An 8,295-nucleotide genomic window follows, 5' to 3' on the forward strand; every position below is an offset into this window, starting at 1 on the left:
CTTGAATTGTAATAATCCCCATGTGTCAAGGGTGGGGCCAGGTGGAGGTAATTGAATCATGGGGACAGTTTCCCTCATGCTTTTCTTGTGGTAGTGAAAAAGTCTCATGAGACCTGATGGTTTTACAAATGGGAGTTCCCCTACACAAGTCCTCCTACCTGCCGCCATGTAAGGCATGACTTTGCTCCTCATTCACCTTCCACCATGATTGTGAGGCCTCCCAGCCATGTGGAACTATGAGTCAATTAAACCTCTTTCCTTTGTAAATTACCCAGTCTCAGGTGTGTCTTTATTAACAGTGTGAGAACCGACTAATACATTCATGTTACTGTTAAAAGTTTCCCTTGTTGGAATGATTATACACTGCTGGTGGGAAAGTAAATTAGGGCAGTCAATGTGGAAAGCAGTGTAGTGATTACTCAAAGAACTTAAAGCAGAATTACCATTCTAACCAGCAATCCCATTATTGGGTGGATACCCAAAGGAATATAAATCATTCTACCATAAAAACACACGCATATGTATGTGCATTGCGGCACTATTCAGAACAGTAAAGACATATAATCAACCTAAATGCCCATCAACAGTAGACTGGATAAAGAAAACGTAGTATATACACACTGTGGAATACTCTGTGGCCATAAAAAATAATATCGGCCTGGCATGGTGGCTCACGCCTGTAATCCCAGCACTTTGGGAGGCCGAGGCAGGCAATCACGAGGTCAGGAGTCGAGATAAGCCTGGCCACCATGGTGAAACCCCATCTCTACTAAAAATAAAAAAATTAGCTGAGCGTGGTGGTGAGCACCTGTAATCACAGCTATTTAGGAGGCTGATGCAGGAGAATTGTTTGAACCCAGGAGGTGGAGGTTGCAGTGAGCCAAGATCACACCACTGCACTCCAGTCTGGGCGACAGGGTTAGACTCTGTCTCAAAATAATAAGAATAAGAATAAGATCATAGTCCTTCACAGCAACATGGATGGAGCTGGATGTCATTATGCTAAGCAAACTAACACAGGAACCAAAAACCAAATAGTCCATGTTCTCACTTATAAGTGAGAGCTAAACAACGAGAACACATGGACACAAAGAAGGGAACAACCAACACTGGGGCCTACTTGAGGATGGATGAGGGAGAGGATCAAATATCTACCTATTAGATACTATGCTGATATGGTTTGGCTGAGTCCCCACCCAAATCTCATCTTGAATTGTAGTTCCCATAATTCCCCCATGTCATAGGAGGGACCCAGTGGGAGATCATGGGGGCAGTTTCCCCCATGCTATTCTCGTGATAGTGAGTTCTCAGGAGATCTGGTGGTTTTATAAGCAGCTTCCCCCTTCACTCAGCACTCATTCTCTCTCCTGCTGCCCTGTGAAGAGGTGCCTTCCCCCATGATTGTAAGTTTCCTGGGTCGTCCCCAGCCATGCAGAACTGTGAGTCAATTAAACCACTTTTCTTATAAATTACCCAGTCTCGGGTATTTCTTCATAGCAGCGTGAGAACAGACTAATACATATGCTCATTTCCTGGGTGATGAAATAATTTGTACACCAAACCCCTTGGACATGCAATTTACCCATATAATAAACCCATACATGTATTCCTGAATCTAAAATAAAGAAAGTTTTAAAGTTTCCCTTGTTCAAAACGATGAAAAAAACTTTGAAAATCCACAGCATCATGAGTTCAGAAAGTGGAAACTGTGACCTATTTCTCAGAGATATTTGCCTGAAAGCTCTGATGACCCATAGAAATTCATCTTCAAATAGCAGCATTTCTGGTTTCCTTCACCCATTTATTCAACAATATTTATTCAGGCATGTACGTGATGTGCACACACAGGAATGAACAGAACAGGCCAGGCTCCTGCTTCCCCAAAGCTTCCCTTCTCAGCAAGGTTTTAAAAACAAGCAGAGCGAGGGACTCAGAAAGATGAAAACGACCTTCAAATCACATTCCAAGGGTTTCCTGGCATCCAGAAATGACTCCCCGTTCTAACATTGGGGGTGCCCTTGCATGAAACCATTGCCCACAGACTGCTTCTTGGTCTGGCTAGCGAATGCTCCAGTGGAGTAATCAACACACTGACCTTTACTTTCCTGATAGGTCACAAAAAATATGAGGTGAAGAGAGGATTTCAACAATATTGAGAAGAGACCACTTCTAGAGAACGTGCATCTTGGGAGCAAAGTCTTTTCCTGGCCTGCACTGTACCACACACAGAGATGGACTTGCCAGCTCATGTTGGACACGTGTCCACATGAGAAATGGCAGGCAAAACTACTGTATGTGGTAGATGAGTAGATAAATTGAGCTACAGGTGAAGGACTATGAAGAGAACCTCTTCACAGGGATGTCAAGCTGCATCGGTGCCTGTCCCTCCCCTGGGAGTCTTGAGTTTAAAAGTATGAGGCTCACAATGTCTTTGTGGATGAAGACTGAGTGACCGAATTCATGCATCACTGGCAGTGGCATAAACTAACATCCAAAGGCCTCATCCCAGCAAGTAGGGAGAATCCACTTCAAGCTCTACAACAGACTAAAGCTTGGCACTTCCTGACAAAATTATTCCAGCTGGTTTCCATCCACACAAGACGCTAATGTGTGTTAAATGCGCTTGGTAAGCAGGGGTGCTCCATTTCATCTTCCTTTTACTGAGCAGCTATCTCCCAGGGAGGAAGATCCAATAAATGTCAGAGAAGATTATAACTCCAGGCAGTCCAAGGAGATGAGGTAGGTAGCTGGCTTTTGCACGAGTGAATTTAGAAGATTATCAGAACGCCTAATTAGAAGAGATTTTGTTAAGCTCCTTCTGCCAACTTTCCTACAGATAAGGGTCAAACTGTGGGGCCCTGTTCTGGACGATGAGGGAAGCAAGCAGCCTCCTCTTGGCATTACACACCCTTCGAGTTAGTGGAATCTATGTAAACAGCTGATTCCACTGATCTCGGAGGCCTCCCTCTGGTGTCTAATAAGTAAAGGTTCCCTTTCAGTGTTTGCCTCTTCTCCATGTCTCCTTTGTGAAATGTGATGCTAGCTGTAGAATTGGAAGGACAAAAGAGCTGAATAAGTGTGATTTATTATCAAGGATTGTTTTCAACCTTTTTCCAATTATACACATTTTTCTTCTGGCTTTGACAGACCTAGATTTATGAGTCTGTTCTTGTGGTCACTAATGGGCCAAAAAATTGGGCCCCAAGTATTTCCCAAGGGATGTATTACTGGCCTTTAGTAAGTTGCTTATGGCATTAGTTCTGTTGAATGCAGTTGATTAAATGAGAAAACTAATGCTTACTCCTGCTTCTCCGCACTCGCCACCTTCCTGCCCTCCATGTACCCCAATACTTAACTTGGGCTCATTTCAGAAGGGAACCAGGAAGCTGTCGGATCAACAAAGTTGGAAGCCCAGGCTGGTTTGGAGTGCTATCTTCAGAATGTGTCTATTCTCACCTGCTGGGGAGAAAATAATGGGCTTAGGAAAGACAAAAGGGCTGTATTTTAAAGTTGTGGGGCAAAAAGCAATGGGTTGGTGGACATGAACCCTGGTTTATGGTCCCAGGTTGGATGCTGATTTGATGTGTGACCTTGAACAAGTCACTTCTGTCTTTGTATTGCAGGATCCTGATCTGTAAGTAGTAGATAAGGATACTACCCATATCTTGTTTCTTGGCTTTCTTGTGGATCAGAGGCTCATTCTTTTGTCCCACCCACTTACCTGTTAGCATTCTTTAGAATATTGGTTTGTGTTCCATTCTTCCTATGTCTTCCCGCCATGATCTCCGTTCTAATCTGTAGCTCTGGCATCTATGCAGGTGACCCCAAAATTTGTATCACCAGCTTCAACTTCTCTCCCAAGTTACAATCTTAAATAGCCAAAACACTAATTTGGATACCTTGTAGGTGGGTATTTTGCTTTATAAAATCTATAAATTTGTCCTCCTATCAAAACTCACCCAGGACACACTACAATCTTTACATACGGACCACAATATGGCATAAGCAGGGTATAAACTCTGAGTTCCAAATCTAGTACTTCTAACTGTGTGACTTGGGTGAACCACTTAAGCATACCAAGCTTGAAATGGTGATGGTCAGTCTACAGTAAAGACTGCAGACAGGATAGAGAAAAGTATTGGCAGACTACCTGGTATGTCATAGAAATTCAGTAAATCATATCATTCTTCTTATTACTAAACTTTTCTTGGAATTTATATAATGCCTTTACTCTCAGATTATCTTTTATGTCTATTACCCATATTTCTCAAATACAGAACAAAGAAGTACTTAAAAGGTTGACTGTGTAGAGACGTTCTAGACACTGAGCCTTATTTTCTCATTGAGTTCCACTATTCATTTGGAGATAAGTTCATCTGGAGACAATAATAATTTTAAATTACCCTAAAACTCTAAGAATGCACGAAGTCTTCTTCAAAACAGAACATTGATAATGTTATGATAAAATGCTAGTATTAGCATTCAACAATCCATCACTCACATAAAAATGTATGTAAACTGAAAATACTGTGTCCAGATTGTGGGAAACAGTGGGATATGAAAGGTTCCTTCTCCTCATTGGATTTAGGTAATTTTCTTATTGGTTTTAAGGTGCTTTGGCACTGGTGGTTTCATAGCTAATCAAGGCAGAGTTTCTATCCAGCTTGCATTAGTCCATTTTCACGCTGCTGATAAAGACATACCTGACAGGGGAAAAAAGAGGTTTAATTGAACTTACAGTTCCACGTGGCTGGGGAGGCCTCAGAATCACGGCAAGAGGCAAAAGACACTTATTATATGGCAGCAGCAAGAGAAAATGAGGAAGAGGAAAAGCAGGAACCCCTGATAAACCCATCAGATCTCATGAGACTTATTCACTATCACTATAATAGCACAGGAAAGACGGGCCCTCATAATTCAATTACCTTTCCCTGGGTGCCTCCCACAACACGTGGGAAATTCTGGGAGATACAATTCAATTGAGATTTGGGTGGGGTCACAGCTTTCTTAAAGCTTCTCAGACCTTTTAAAATGATGGTCTCTCTTCAGAGACCACATTTATACATTTGCCACAAGATATAATGAAAAAAAAAAAAAACCAACCCATAATACACCCCCAAAGAGGAGGGTCAAGAACCTTGAAATACAAAGGCAAGTAGAATTGGTCTGGAAGCCCTGGTCCAGTCACTCACGTGTGGTCAGTTATATTTCTATTTCTCACCTGTCCTCCTCAGACCCAGTACTGGGAACGAATGCCTGTCTAAGTGTTGTATTGTCTCTGTTACTGTTATTGTCATCATTATCATCATCTTATTGTAGCTTTAGGGCTTTTCTATTTGCAAAACTCAGTGCTTCAGCATTAATAGTTAAGTGGAAGTGAACATACTTGTTTTGAAATTGGCTCTCTGCTATGTATGCAATGTTGTAATAGAAACGTATATTTAGATTAGTAAGCTAATGAAAGATGGTGGTGTCCTAATTGTCAAAATATGTCTGTTGGAGGTAGAGAAGATATAGCTTGCTCCTTTTTTTAACAGGAAGGAAAACTGTGTAAAACCAGTTATATTTTTTTGCTCATAACAAAAATGAACAGTGTGTGGCCCTCTTAAATGATGCTTTGTCACTGGTGCCAAATTGGAGGTGGGAGGGGTCATCATTTTCCTACAAGTAAGAAAAATACCAAGAACACACAGACACACACACAAGCATATGGACATAGAGACAAACACACAAACACACATACTTGCACATGTTTCTAACTTAGATATGATGGCTTAAAGGAAGAACTGATGGAATAGAACAGACCCTTAGCTTGTAGTAGAAACTTTTAACACTGGAAAGTTCTAACTTTAGAAGGCCTTCTGAGCTCCAGTGGGCAAGAAGCTATTTGGCATACTGTAAATAGACTAGAACCACAACATCAAGGGTAGGAGACTGATATTTACAGATTCCTCCTTAGAGATTCTCTAGTTACTAATTGTCATAATCTCTACTAGCAAAAAAAAAAAAAAAAAAAGCATCCTTAGAAATTTGGACTAGAAATTGCCTGTTTTCCTGTCTTTACATGGTTCCCTTTTCAAGTACTTTCTTATATTCTAAAAGAAGAGATTCAACAAGCAACTGGACATTATGCAAGTGATTCAAACATTAGAAATGTAATTGAATTTAATGAACTTGATGGTCCTTGCCTACCCTAAGATGCTGTGATCCTATAACTTTTATGTCATACAGCTATGATGACACCACCATCCTTCTGCATCCTCTGATGTCATTGTTTAGTACCATAGCATGTGAGATATGCACCTGTGTGTTCATGTGAAAACCATCCAGGAGAAGAGTAACGAATTTTTATATCAGTTAAAGAACAACTGGTTAATAAATTAATGTCTCTTGGGATCATAACATTCAACTCCTCGGGATATTGTACAAATCTAACCTTGTCAACACCAGCCAAAAATCCATGTGTTCAGTATAAGATGACCAGAATCAACACTTGCATTTTGCATTTAGAAAAGTGGAAACTGAAGAGGCAGGAATCAAAAGCTAAGGTTACATGAGGATCCAGGTCTCTGCTATTTGGGTTCCACAATTTTCTCGGTAAGCTCCCTTTTCTTCATGTTGAACTGTACCCAATTTGTTAACAAAGATAATTCAGTGACAAAGTTCTGAATGGCATGGAACGGTCACCATGAGTGCACGTGGGAACCCAGGACAAAATAAATGTTTGCTGTAATACAAAAGAGATGGTAAGTTGCCTTGAGTATATTTCAGTGTTATTGATATTTTGTCCACAAGATGGTAGCGTACACTTTCCAGTTAATGTAAAGCTGGCCTGTGATCCTAATTTCCCGTAAACTAGAGAATGGTTGGTGTTGAACGGAGGCCAATCACTCTGGATATCACTCAGTAATTTTTTTTTTATTGTGATGAATTGTTGATTTGAAGTATATTTAGTACTGCTATAGCAAGATGGGGATTCAACTGAAATAAAGAAAACCCAGAAATGCATTGCATTCCAGCTTCTTAAAGGGAATTTGAGAAGTGGGAATACTTTGGACATCTAAAAACCACACACCAAGGATCAGATACTGACATTTTTTTAAAAAACTCCACCTTAGTACATTATGCAAAAGACATTCAGGATGTCAAGTTCAATTAATCTTCGGTGAAATTTTGCACAGTAACAAAGTTCCTTCCATGAAATGAGTTCAAGAGGACTATAGATATTTTCCCCTCAAACCCAGAGGGAAAGTAAGATCTTAGATGTTATGACATTTCCCTGAGCTAAAGAAGAGGGCAGTATTAGCAAGCTAGCCTGCTCTTCTGTTGTGTGCCTGTCTCCCTCAGCTAGCCCCATGTCAGAGGGGACAAGACACAGACGGGAAAAACATCTGGCCTGTCTGCCTCTATTGACCAGAGGGCCTTCTTTGAGGTTCTCAGGCTCACTTTATCTTTTTTTGAACTCTTTTTAAAATGAGAAGCTCAAATGGGATTTCCTTTCATCTTACTATATTATTTTCAAATTAAATTAGGTCTAATGCCCTGTATCAGAATTACAAAAGCAGGGCTCCAGGGCATATAAGTGACTTCCTATTTTGTTTTTCAGAACAGCTGAGCTCCCCACCTGGAAAGGAGAGAGAGAGATGAGCCAGGAGCAGAAGTTGGGGTAGAATAAGAGCTGAGGGCAGGAGGGGAGGCCCTGTAGCCTCAACTCTAAGGTTTGCCTTTCCAATGGGCTTCAGCATCAAATCAAGCTTCCTCAGACCTCCAGAGTCGAGCCCTATCATAGCTATCTATTTTATTCCCCTTGTTCTGCAACATGCATCCTCTGATCTAACCTTAGAGAGGTCACTTTGCTGCGATCTATTTGGTTCTCACTGCCTTTATTGTTAGACTTTGCCTTTCACATTGTTTTTGGTTCCAGTAACTCCAACCTCAATCAGAAATTCCATGGCTCCAGCTTACTTACTAGAGTTTATTTTTCAAACTTTCTCAAGAAGCAGTGCAAACAGTGGATGTAGTTACCTTTTTTTTTTTTTTTTTTTAAGGAATATAGCGTGATGATTTAGAGAAAAGTACAGTTTAAAACATAGAAACAAGCAGCTTTTAAGTTTAGCCATGATTATGACTGGGTAACTCTTCTGCTTTCCACAAAAACTGAGTATCTTCTCTTCTAGGTCAGCACGTTTCATGATATGTCTGCCTAACTATATGGCAAATCCAGTGAAATCCGATGGGGTTTTCTGTCCCTCTTACCCCTGATAGGGTGTTCATTACTATAAATGATCCCATAAA

Source organism: Mandrillus leucophaeus, unplaced genomic scaffold (genome assembly GCF_000951045.1).
Source record: "Mandrillus leucophaeus isolate KB7577 unplaced genomic scaffold, Mleu.le_1.0 Scaffold852, whole genome shotgun sequence".
Taxonomy (NCBI): domain Eukaryota; kingdom Metazoa; phylum Chordata; class Mammalia; order Primates; family Cercopithecidae; genus Mandrillus; species Mandrillus leucophaeus.